Below are 13294 nucleotides of genomic sequence, written 5' to 3'. Positions count from 1 at the left end.
GGACCAAAAAAGAAATCACACTTTTCAAGAGTATTGAAGTCATATAGCAATAGCATTAGCAACAGCATTACAAGTTGCGTTCTCCAGCAACATACTCTGAAATGGAATTTTAAGGTAATTTGGGCGAATCTCTATTCTTTGTAACTCAGATTCTAATTAAAATACATATATGTTGACAAATAGGGTGTCAATTACAGGAGTGAGAAGGGATAGTAGTTTAAATATCTTTGGAAAGTACCAAAGCATTAGTGATATTTGAGGCATATGGCACGAGTTCTTTTGTTATTTCTCAAAGTGTAGAATAAATTTTAGTAAGAAAGGAAATCTTCTAAATGCTGGAGTTGATTGTGATCTGTACCCTGTAACGTATCCATCTGTGCAACAGCTCTCTGCCCCCGGAAGCTCAAGTCCTATGCATGATCCTCCCACGTACCCAAGTAAATAGTTCAGATCAACTTTCCATCTTGAGTCCAAAACCAAAAAGTTGGAGAGATCATTTTCACAATCTGTTCAAGCATCAGCAGACCAGAGCAACTTAATCCCCAGAAATGTTGGGCAAAAACAATGCTGCCATCTCCCACTGAGAGCTTGCACAATTTCCATCCAAAAGTCCTGCCTCTTGGGGTTGAGCAGTTGATTCTTTCTTCGCAATGTCTCTCAGATACATCCCTCCATTCTCAATTCCTGCCTTCTTAGATAAGGATTCCATATGGCCAATATAAACTATAGTCTTCTGAAAGGCTTCCTTCCCCCCGGATATCTCCGCCGCTATATACTGTGTTTGCAGAGTAGGCCATTTAGACTGTCACATTCATCATTTCATTCTCTTGCTCAGTATCTAATCAGGCTCTAATTTTTTATCCAAGGCTCCATACTGGCTTTCAAAAGTCTGGTCCTTCCTTATCTGTCTGCAATCCTCTGTCCCTGATTCCCATCATGTAGCCTGCACCCTCCCTTAATCTGATTTGCTTTCTCACTGTTGTCCAAATGCATAATGTTTTTTCTTGCTCTCAAATAGAACATGATGGGCAAATCTCTATTTACCACCCACTCCTAACATATCCAAATATTACTAAATGAGATTATATGCATGGAAGAATGAGGTCCTCTGCCTGACAGTCAATTCTCACATACTGGTCCCATTCCCATAAACTTCACTGATTACAATTTGGGGTGCACCAGTCATGAGACCTTGATCTCCGTAGAATGAGGGAGGAGGGAAACTGATTTCAAACCTTAATCAGTGGAGTCTTTGAAACCAATCAACCTAAAAGCCCTCACTTCCACTACTGTTTCATTCTGTTTTAATTTCTTCCTAGTATTTATAATTTGAAATTGTCTTATTTATGTACTTTTTTTTTTTTTTTGAGACAGGGTCTTCACTCTGTTGCCTAGGCTGGAATGCAAAGGCACGATCTCGGCTCACTGCAACCTCTGCCTCCCGGGTTCAAGTGATTCTCATGCCTCAGCCTCTTGAGTAGCTGGGATTGTAGGCCCCTGCCACCACGCCCAGCTATTTTTTGAATTTTTAGTAGAGACGGGATTTCACGTTGTTGGCCAAACTGGTCTCGAACTCCTGGCCCCAAGTGATCTGCCTGCCTTGGCCTCCCAAAGTGCTGGGATTACAGGTGTGAGCCACCATGCCCAGCCTCATGTACTTTTTGATTGTCAATCCCTGCCCACTAGAATGTGAGTTCCACTGCAACAGTGCCGTCTTGTCTTATCTAACACATATATATATGAGATATATATATATATAACTCTTGTTGAGAGATATATATATATATAACCCTGTCTTGTCTTATCTAACACATATATGTATATGAGATATATATCTCTCTCTCTCATGTAGAAGCTTGCTGAAATTATTTGTCTGAACTTATTTCATACATGTATTTGTCATTTTCCCACCTAGATATACTTTTTGTCAGCAGGAATTAAAGGTTGGCAATGGAGATCACTGGTTTTGAAATAAGACAGAACTAGATTTTAATTTCATTTATTAGCTGGGTGACTTCGAATAAGTTACCCAATCTTTCTGAGCTACAGAGGAACAAGGAAAACACAGTACTTCCCTCAGAGGACTGGTGGGAAGATTTAATGAGATATTCATGCAAAGTGTTCATTAGAGTGCCTTAGAGTCATTATGCTAGATTCTTTTAATTTGAAAAAGATTACCTTTAGAAAATATAATGCATTTTTATGGCTGGGCACAGTGGCTCATGCCTGTAATCCCAGCACTTTGGGAGGCTGAGGCAGGCGGATTGCTTGAGGTCAGGAGTTCAACATCAGCCTGGCCACCATGGTGAAACCCCATCTCCACCAAAAAAAATTCAATAATTAGCCAGGCATGGCAGTGCATGCCTGTAGTCCCAGCTACTTGGGAGGCTGAGGTACAGGAATTGCTTGAACCCAGGAGGTGGAGGTTGCAGTAAGCTGAGATCGCACCATTGCACTCCAGCCTGGGTGACAGAGCAAGACTCTGTTTCAAAAAAAAAAGAAAATATAATGCATTTTTAATGTACATTATAATACATACTCTAAAAATATAATGTATGTTTTAATATAATTATAAAGTATATATTATTAAAATATAGTGTATATTTTTAAAAAGAAAATAATATAACAACCATGAGGTCACCATTCAGAATCAACAACTGCTAACATTTCATTCTTTTTCAGATCTTTTTAAATAAATAAAATATTATAGATAAACATAGATAAGTCCCTTTTGCTAAATGTTATTCTGATAATGATTATTATTTCCATCCAGAAATGTTCCTTGAGAATAATAATCATGTCATACTTTTTTTCCATTCCTGCCTTCTTCCATTCTAACCCTTCTAGAACAAATAATGGTATAGGTGCTTTAGGAATATTTGTTGAATTAAATTGAAATGATGGTTTATTTACACTGCAGAAATCTGATTTAAAGAGGATATGAGGCTTCCTGATTTTCAGAGCCAGAAATAAATCTGCAGTATTTCTAGATTATCATGTAGAAAAGATTTTATTAAGTTTATCAACCCTGTGACAAAGCTGGAGGTAAATTCTCTGCCTGCAAGATCTCAGAGAAACAATACAATTTTAAAAAGAAGCAAATAGGGGGATGGGACTTCCATTCCACCCCATCTAGAAAGCCTTTGAAAGCAGCATCCAGTGAGCTAATAGGAGTTAGAAAGGCTTCCAGCAGGGAAGAGATGATTAAGAAGAGCTGGTCTGTTCAAGGCAATCTACTTTTGTGAACCAAACTAGAGGTAGCAGGATTCTGACAACCAGGTACAGCCTGAAAATCTGGGTGCTGGGGTTACCAGTCTGGGCAGCAGCACTGAAGAGAACCAGCACCGAAGCAGGAGTCAGCAGGCCCAGGGCACAGTCTAGCGGTGGCTAACGACCTACAGAACAAGGTGCTTGGCCTCCCCTGGGCTCAGGCTCCTCACCTGTCAAATGAATGGAGTGGAACAGTTGATCTCTTGGGTTCCTGTTAACTGTAAAGTGCTATTCTCAGTCCAGTCTGTTTCAGAACTGAGTCTTGCTTCTTCACAGTTTAAAATTGTTTTGGGGCCGGGCGCGGTGGCTCACGCTTGTAATCCCGGCACTTTGGGAGGCCAAGGCGGGCGGATCACAAGGTCAGGAGATCGAGACCACGGTGAAACCCCGTCTCTACTAAAAATACAAAAAATCAGCCGGGCGTGGTGGCGGTTGCCTGTAGTCCCAGCTACTTGGAGAGGCTGAGGCAGGAGAATGGCGTAAACCTGGGAGGTGGAGCTTGCAGTGAGCTGAGATTGCGCCACTGCACTCCAGCCTGGGCGACAGAGCGAGACTCCGTCTCAAAAATAAAAACAAAAAACAAAAATTGTTTTGGTTATTTACTTTCATGTAGTTTAAAACAACACACATTGATCATCTTACAGCTTCTGTGTGTCAGGAATCCAGGCACGACTAGATGGGTGCCCTGACTCGGGGCCTTTCACAAGGTTGCAAACAAGGTGTCAGAAGGGGCTGCGGTCGTCTTGAGGCTGGAGAGAGGGAGGAGCTGCATCTAAGCTCACTCTGGGGGCTATTGGCAGGCCGCGGGTTGTTTCTGCATCCAAGCTCAATCAGGGGGCTATTGGCAGGTCTCCAGCTGTTGGCTGGAGACATCAGTTCCTTCCCACATGGGCTTCTCCATGTGGCTGTTTGCAACATGGTAGCTGGTTACCCTCAGAGGGAGAAGGAAAGAATGGTAGGGGCTTGAGTGTTGGTGAAGAGAAGACAAGAAAAAATTGAGTGCCCAAGATGGACACCATAGTCTTTTTTTCTAAGATAATCTCAGAAGTGACATCCCTTCACTGCTGCCCCTCTTAGAAGTAAGTGAATAAGTCCAGCCCACTCCCTAGTGGAAGGGAGTAGGCAAGGGTGTGAATGCCAAGAAGTGTGAATCCCTGAGGCCATTTCGGATCCTAACCATAAAAGTGGAAGTGAAACAAGGTTGGATGAAGACACAGGACAAGGAGGAATGTACCAGTGGGGACTGGGATGGGGATACAGGTAGGGTGGTCAACTCATTCTAGTTCTTTGACTTTCTTGTTTTTTAGCACTGAAAGTCCTATGTCCCAGAAAACTCCAAGATGGTTGGTCACCCTAGCGGGTGTTCTAACAATTGATAGTTCTCCTCTCCAGAGTGTGTTCTGTCAGTACCACAGAGTGGCTGCTGAAGACAGAATTGCTCTCTACCATCGTAGCTCCACATAGGCAGAGCTAATGTGACCCATGGGACAGGGTCTGTACTGGAATGGGCCATGCATGACTTGTCATAATGAGCAGCATGCCTCTCACTTGGCAGCTCATGGCTTCCCTGGGAAGACCTTCTTGCTGAATCGGTATACAGCTTATTGTGTCATGCAGGGCATTGTTGCTAATGCCACATTGGCTGGCACTGGGGCTGGTGGCTATTGGCGTGTCATCCTGCAGAAAGGGCACCATGCCATTGTGACAGATGGATTCGTGTGCTGGCATGTCGTGGAATCAACAGGTCCATTAAGTATGAAAGTGATAACCTGGGAAGGGATTTCAGAACTCATACCGAATCCTAGGACATTTAGCGGTATTGTTGAGGTAGTGCTAAGGGCTTCCAAGTTTTTGTTTGTTTTGGTTTTGGTTTTTTTTTTTGAGATGGAGTCTCGCTGTGTCGCCCAGCCTGGAGTGCAATGGCGTGATCTCTGCTCCTGCAGCCTCTGCCTCCTGGGTTCAAGCAATTCTCCTGCCACAGCCTCCTGAGTAGCTGGGATTACACGCACACACCACCACACCTGGCTAATTTTTGCATTTTTAATAGAGATGGGGTTTCGCCACATTGGCCAGGCTGGTCTTGAACTCCTGACCTCAGGTGATCCACCTACCTTGGCCTCCCGCAGTGCTGGAATTACAGGCAGTAGCTACCGCACCTGGCCCCAAGTTTTTTGAGATGAGTTTTTTGAAAATGAAATGAAGTATACCAATGTTTTTCTGAAAGGCTGTGCAATAGAATTTGGCACCAAAGAAAAATTCCACCCACCATTGGTGTTTTCTTCCTCTTAATGGCAACAAATGCCCAGACGGAAGATCATCTCCTTCTTGCCATCAGTACAGGGAATTATGGCAAAACTGAGAGGAAAAGAGAGGGGAAAAAAGATCTTCTTGATCTAATTTGAAATTTTAAATTTCTCCTCTGTTTTGCCTTTGTGTGTGTGTGTGTGTGTGTGTGTGTGTGTGTGTGTGGCTAAATTGGGTGTCAAGTTAATAGAAAAATCCTTGGGTGAAATCTCCTTTAAGAAATACTTTTGCTAAAAATAATAAAAGATATTTCATACATCATTACTTTTTTTTTTAACCTGAGAGTCCACCTTATCCCAGTACAATGTAATTCGATTTACTATTGTGACTATTATTCCCTGCACTTTCCCTAGAAACCTTGAGAAATAAACGTTCAGTGAAGAAAATGCATATCAGGAATAGAAAAGGGATAATTTTTAGTTTCAATGCAATGTTTTTCTTAGAAACAAGAAGGGTGTGGGGACAAGAGCTAGTAAGGCAAGCGTTGCACTAGACAGATGTGATGTGCTAACAGTTCGGGAGGCTCTAGAGGTTTTATCTGGCCTTCTTTAGCCCCTGTGGAGAAAGGAGACAGAAAGAATGATTACAGATAGAAACCACTAGAAGTTGTAAGCCTGGGAAGGTAATCACAGAATCTCTGGCCAGGGCAAAGCAATTTCACAGAATCTGTTAATTATTCTCTCCAGTGCTTTCTCATCTAGAATCCCACTTTGCAGAGGAAGTAGGGAAGGTATTATTAATCCCACTTTATGAGGAAACAAAGGGGTGAAGCACTGTATTAGTCTGTTCTTGCATTGCTATAAAGAACTACCTGAGATTGGGTAATTTGTAAAGAGAAGGGTTTAATTGGCTCACAGTTCCTCGGGCTGTATAGGAAGCATGGCTGGGGAGGCCTCAGGAAAAGTACAATCGTGGCAGAAAGTGAAGGGGAAGCAGGCCCCTCTTACATGGCAGGAGCAGGAGGAAGAGAGAACAAAGGGAGGTGATACACGCTTTTAAACAATCAGATCTCTTGAGAACTCACTCAGTATCATGAGAACTGCAAGGGGCAAATCTGACCCCATGATCCAATCACCTCCCACCAGGCCCCTCCTCCAACATTGGGGATCAAAATTTGACATGAGATTTGAGCAGGGACACAAATCCAAACCATATCAAACACTTTCTGCTGAACATCTCAACTCCCAGCCAGTGCCTGTGGCCGGCCCAGAGCCCTCACTGGAACACTGCCCTAACCAGAGCTGAGCCACATGTCATTCAGTGACCAAGTACCCCTTATCTCAGCACTTCATACCCACTTAACTCCCTTCACTTAATGTGACAAAGGAAAAAATATTTGTCATTTCCAAACCCTCTCTCCTCTAAGGATGATGAAGGAAGTTCTTTGTGAGGAAGCAAACCGAAGATGCTGAGAGAAGCTCTAAATGGCTTCACAGACAAAAAAGGGAGCTAGAGAGGGGGTGATGCTGAACTACCGGGAAGAGCCATTTCAGGTGCAAAAGGCCCTTGGATACTGTATCTCAGGAGCTGGAAGAAATAGAGCGGCATTTTGAAAGGCTGTCACTGGGGAGTCGACCCTGATTGACCTCAGACAGAAGAACAGGGCAGTGTTTCAAGACCCCTTTCAATCCGGAGCAGCCGGGTAAGCGTCCCCATGTGAGGAGCTAGATGACCTTGTGGCTAATTTTTCCTCCTTTCTCTATTCCTTTTCCTAATGAAATGCCAGTTGCATAAAGTGAAATGATAAAACCCTACCCCTACCCATGCAATGATTTGGTCACGTCTGGCCCCAGATTCTAGTGAACTAACACTTTCATCACCAAAGCTTAAAAACTCCAGCTAGCATTAACCTATACTTCCAAATCAAGCAAATCAAACCTATTAGCAACAGAAACTTGAAGTAAGAGTCTTCGCGCCAATCTCTGACTGCGAAAATAACCTGTTGTAGCTGCTGGCAATTAATCAATGTGTTATTTTGTGTGGGATGCAGGGGCTCTCGTGGTTTCCATAGGCTGGTAGCTATTATTCTGAATAGACAGTCAGTTCTCCATCTACCCTCTGCCACAGCTAAAGTAGATCTGAAGGGACGGTGCCCAGAAAAGAGGATGCGTGCTCAGTATTGTGGGGCCAGGGGGACTGCATGCTGCAACCCCTCCCCCATGGACTGGTGCTAGCTCTGAGTCCCAGAGAAAAATTGGGCTCCCAAATGCCAGTGAAGCATCTGTGCCCACTGCAGCAAAACCCTGTACTCCTTCCCTCTGCTTTTTGACTCATTGCAGGAATCTCATTATGAACTCATTTCATCTCTCCAGGGAGCAAGCTGATGGAAGACACTGTTCAAATTGTATTTCAGTGTCTTGAACCTATTTAAAGCAGACTGCTGGGAGGCTATTATCATTTCTGTCATTAAAAGTGGAAACAATGCTAACAATAATATTTTTATTGAGCACTCAAACCATGAATACTTACTGAATAAGAATAATGCCTACCTAGCACTGTATCAGGCACTATGGGAGCTTTTAAAGCAGCTTGGTGTTTTGCCCCCATCTCAAGAGATTTGCAAGATAATTGGAAGCCAAGATAGACTTTAAACTATTTTCAGTAGAGCTGGATGGGATAGTGGAGAGATATCAGCCCAGGGACACAGAAGGTCTGGCTTCTAGCTTTGACCTCACCATTTTCTCACTGTGTGGTATGGAGCAAGATCTGTGGCCTCTGTGTTCTTATTGGTAGAGTAATAGACTTGTCCTATTTTATTTATTCCACAAATATTGATTGAGCATGTATGTGTCAGGCATCAGACGGCAGTTATAGAGATAAAATAATCCACATTATAGCGTGAGCAACAGAAAAGTCAGTAGATAATTGACTGCTCTGTGCAAGGTAATAAAACAGAGATTCATTCATTCAATCTTTCATGCATTCACTAAGCACTCCTGTGTGCTATGCACCCAGGGTGTGCTTTAGGGATGCATCAGTGAACAAAATGGACAAAAGTTCCCTACCTTCACAGATCTTATATTCCTGTAGGAAGGAGACAGAAAGTAAATAATAAACAAAAATAAATAGACAAATTGTATAACATGTTAGAAGGTGATAAGTATGAGGAAAACAAGCTAAAAGCAAGGTAGATTGGTAAATGTGAGGATCAGGCGGGGTGAGTGATACGGTTTGGCTGTGTCCCCGCCCAAATCTCATCTTGAATGGTAGCTCCCATAATTCCCACGTGTTGTGGGAGGGACGAGTGGAAGGTAACTGAGTCATGGGGGCGGGTCTTTGCTGTGCTGTTCTTGTGATAGTGAATAAGTCTTATGAGATCTGATGGTTTTATAAAGGGAAGTTCCCCTGCACATGCCTTCTTCCCTGTCGCCATCCTTGTAAGGTGTGGCTTTAACCCTACTTGCCTTCCACCATAATTGTGAGGCCTCCTCAGTCATGTGGAACTGTGAGTCCATTAAACTTCTTTCCTTTATAAATTACCGAGTCTTAGGTGTGTCTTTATTAGTAGCATGAGAACAGACTAATACAGTGAGGAAAGCTAAAAAGGGGACCTTTGAGCAAAGGCTTGAAGAAAACAACAGTCAATCCTGCAAAGAGCTGGAGAAAGAAGATTCCAGGTAAAGGATTCAGCCAATACAAGTCCCTGTGATGGTGGGGACTGCAGTATTTGAAGGATGCCGATGGTGTGGTTGGAGCAAGATGAACAAGGAGCAGAGGAGTAGGTGAAGGGAGAGAAGTAATAGGAGGTGGGAGATTGAGTCGGATCCTGTGAGATGCTGGAAAAATACTGGCTTTTAACTCTGTGTGAAATGAGGAGCCATGGGAAGGTTCAGAGCAGAGGAGGACACATTCTGACTTATGGAGCATATAGCAGCATCACCTGACCCCACACCCCTAAGGAGCTCCGACTGTGGACTGAAGGCAGTGGAGTATTTTAGGCACTGGAGAGACATGAATGCAATTTGAATTTTAGGGGGTTACTTCTGCCAGCAGAGTAGATAGTGAATGGGAGCCAGAAGGCTGGAAGGATAAAGAGAGCCTCTTCTAATACCCCAGGAGAGAAGAAAGGTGGGCTGAAACTAAGACCATATTAGAGATGGAGTGGGAAGTCTAAACCAAAAACTGTAGGATAACAGGATTAAAAAGACTTTATGACCAATTGTATTTAGAGATAAAGGGAGAAGGTGGCCACCAGCTTTGGTCTTGGGCAACTGGATGGATGGTGTCAATCTCTAAACAAGCACAGCTCAGGCTTGGGGTAGGGTGGGGTAGCATGGAGTGGGGAAGATGACTTTTTCAGTCTGAGACTTGTTGAATGTGAGGTGCCTGTGGACCATTGTGACAGAGATGTTTGGTCAGTAGCTGTTGACAGGCATTGCTGGTGCTTGTCAATACCTGCTTTTCCTCTCCTTCCAGGTTCATGAAAGACTACACTTCACAGCCTCCTTGAAGATGAGCAGGGCCGTGTGATTCGTTCTGACCAATGGGCTGTACATGACAATGACATGTGCCATGTCTGGGCTGAAGTCCTAAATCTTTGGCAGACCCTGCAGTTCTCTCTTCCCTGGCCCACGCCCACTAAGAAAGGCTCCATGTTGCAGAGAGTGGCTTACCATACTGGATCCTCTGTCAACACAGGCGCCTGTTATGGACTGAAATGTGGCCTTCCAAATTCCTGTGTTGAAGTGACCTCAGCATGTGGCTGTATTTGGAATCAGGGTCTTTAAAGAAGTGATTAAGGTAAAACGAGTTCATATGGTGGACCCTAATCGAATATGACTGGTGTGCTCCTAAGAAGGGGAGGTTAGGACACAGACATGCAGAGGGAAGGCCATATGAAAACAGAGGGAGAAGATGACCATCTATAAGCCAAGGAGAGAGGCCTCAGAAGACACCAACCCCTGCCCATATCTTGAGCTCAGATTGCCAGCCTGCAGAGGTGTGAGAAAGTTAATTTCTGTTGTGTAAGCCACCCAGTCTGTGGAATTCTGTTATGGCAGCCCTTATTGACTAATACAGTCCCTGAGTAACAGGGTAAAGGAACACCCCTCCCTCCACCTCCCACTGCTGGCCCATATTGTACCATGTGGGGGCAAAAAACTTTGATTAGCAAAAAATGGGTCAAAGCACTGAATTTTGGGGCTTGTTTGTTATGCAGTATAAACTAGTTAATTGTTTAGTATGCAAGGCTGGAGTTCAAGAGGGAAAGTAGGGCTGGAGATAGAGCTTTGGGAATTATACACATATGGGTGATATTTGAAGATACAGATGAGAGATGGTTGCCATGGGACTGCAAGAAGGGTGGTGAGGTTGGAAAATCTGTGTGATGTCATTAGGGCTCCATTCTGAGCAATGGTTAAAACATACTGATACAAATAATTTCCCTGGAGTAGAGTAGATGAATCTTAATCTTTTTCAGTGTTTCTGGTGGACAATCTGGAAAAATTATCTAAATACTTTTAACTATATATCTTCATTGGCCAAGCAAGCCTACCTTTTGGGATTGTTTTTTCCTAAATGGAGATGGCTACAAATATTTAGCTGCTGGTGTGTTTGTACAGTTCTGCTTATACCAAGGAAAAACTAGAAGCAATCTCTGTGTCAAAAAAATGAAGGATTTTTTTTATGGTGTATCTGCCAAATATAACACTGTGGTCATTAAAAACAATGTTTAGGGGATTTTAAAAATTTGAAGTGAAGTTCACATGCCATAAAAATAACCATTTTAGGCTGGGTGCAGTGGCTCCCAGCACTTTGGGAGGCCAAGGCAGGCAGATCACAAAGTCAGGAGATCAAGACCATCCTGGCTAACACGGTGAAACTCCGTCTCTACTAAAAATACAAAAAAATTAACTGGGTGTGGTGGCGGTCACCTGTAGTCCCAGCTACTCAGGAGGCTGAGGCAGGAGAATGGCGTGAACCTGGGAGGCGGAGCTTGCAGTGAGCTGAGATCGCACCACTGTACTCCAGCCTGGGCAACAGAGCGAGACTCCGTCTCAAAAAAAAAAAAAAAAATTTAAAGTGAACAACCTAGTGGCAGTTAGCACATTTATACTTTGCACAAGTAATACATTAATCTAGTTTCAAAATGTTTTTATCATCCCAAAAGGAAACACACAAACATTAAGCCATTACTTCTCATTTCCCCATCCCTCCAGCACCTGACCCCACAGAAATCCTTATCTTGATTTCCGTCTCTACAGATTTGCTTATTCTGGATATGTCAAATCAATGGAACCATATGATATTTGAGCTTTTGTGCCTTGCTTCAGAGTGTTTTATAGGTTTATTCGTGTTGTAGAGCATGTATTAGTTTATCACTTCTTATTACAGCTAAATAATATTCCATTGTATGTATATACCACAATTCGTTTATCCATTCATCCATTGATGAACATGTGGGTTGTTTCCACCTTTTGGCTATTGTGAATAGTGCTGCAAACATGGATGTATGTATATTTGAGTATCTGTTTTTAATTCATGTGAGTGTATACATAGGAGCGGAATTGCTAGGTCATACATTAACTTTTTGAGGAACCAAAAAGAAACTGTTTTTTTGTAGCAGCTGAACCATTTTACATTCCCAACACCAGTGTATGAGGGCTCCAATCTCTCCACATCCTTGCCAACACTTATTTTCTGTGTTTAATTTAATTTTATTTTTGAGATAGGGTCTGGCTCTGTCACCCAGGCTGGAGTGCAGTGGTGTGATCATAGTTCATTGCAAACTCAAACTCCTGAGCTCAAGCAATCCTCCAGCCTCAGCCTCCCAAGTAGCAGGGACTACAGATGTGCACCACCACGCCTGGCTAATTTTTCAAATTTTTTGTAGAGACAGGGTCTTGTTATATTGCTCAGGCTGGTCTCAAACTTCTAGCCTCAAGTGATCCTCCCACCTTGGCTTCCCAAAATGTTGAGATTACAGGCATGAGTCATCATGTCCAGCCTATTTTCTGTCTTTTAAAAGAAAGATTATAGCCATTCTAGTAGGTGTGAAGTGGTATCATCTTGTGGTTTTGATTTGCATTTCCCCAATGACTAATGCTACTGAGCATCTTTTTATGTGCTTCTTGGCCATTTGTATATCTTCTTGTGAATCTGTCCTGTCTCCATTTTTTAGTTTGATTGTTTTACCTTTTGTTGTTGAGTTGTAGGAGTTCTTTACATATTCTGGATACTAGATATATGATTTGCAAATATTTTCTCCCATTTTTATATGCTGTCTTTTTACTTTCTTTTGCAGGTAGATAGCTATTCAGTTGTCTCAGTAGGGGAATTTTTAATAACGTGAAAGTCATTCACAATATATTTAGTGGAAAAAAACATGATGCATAAGAACCCAGTATAAAAATGGTCCCATTTTTCCTAAAATATACACATATGTTTATGTAAACTAAATATCACGTTTTTCCACATGTAGTACTTGTTCTCATGCTGAATTGTACAGATGACCAAGTAGCTCTTGAATTTTCTGAGAAAGAGCTTGCTAATTTAGGTATCATTGAACATTACAATAAAGTGAGTTTACACTTCACATCCTTAAGCAAGCACTGATCCATCAGTCAGGTCTGGTTTTGAAAATCCTTTTTTTTTTTCTACCTTGATGCCAATAGGATTTTTTTTGCCATTTGTCTTTAATACAATACTCAACATCCCTGGCCTCTGCACACTTTCTCCTGGCTTTCCCTCTAGCCCCAAATGCATTGGTATCCCCTTTAAT

This window comes from Nomascus leucogenys, chromosome 13 (genome assembly GCF_006542625.1).
Source record: "Nomascus leucogenys isolate Asia chromosome 13, Asia_NLE_v1, whole genome shotgun sequence".
Lineage (NCBI taxonomy): Eukaryota > Metazoa > Chordata > Mammalia > Primates > Hylobatidae > Nomascus > Nomascus leucogenys.
Note: the sequence above shows the minus strand (reverse complement) of the source record.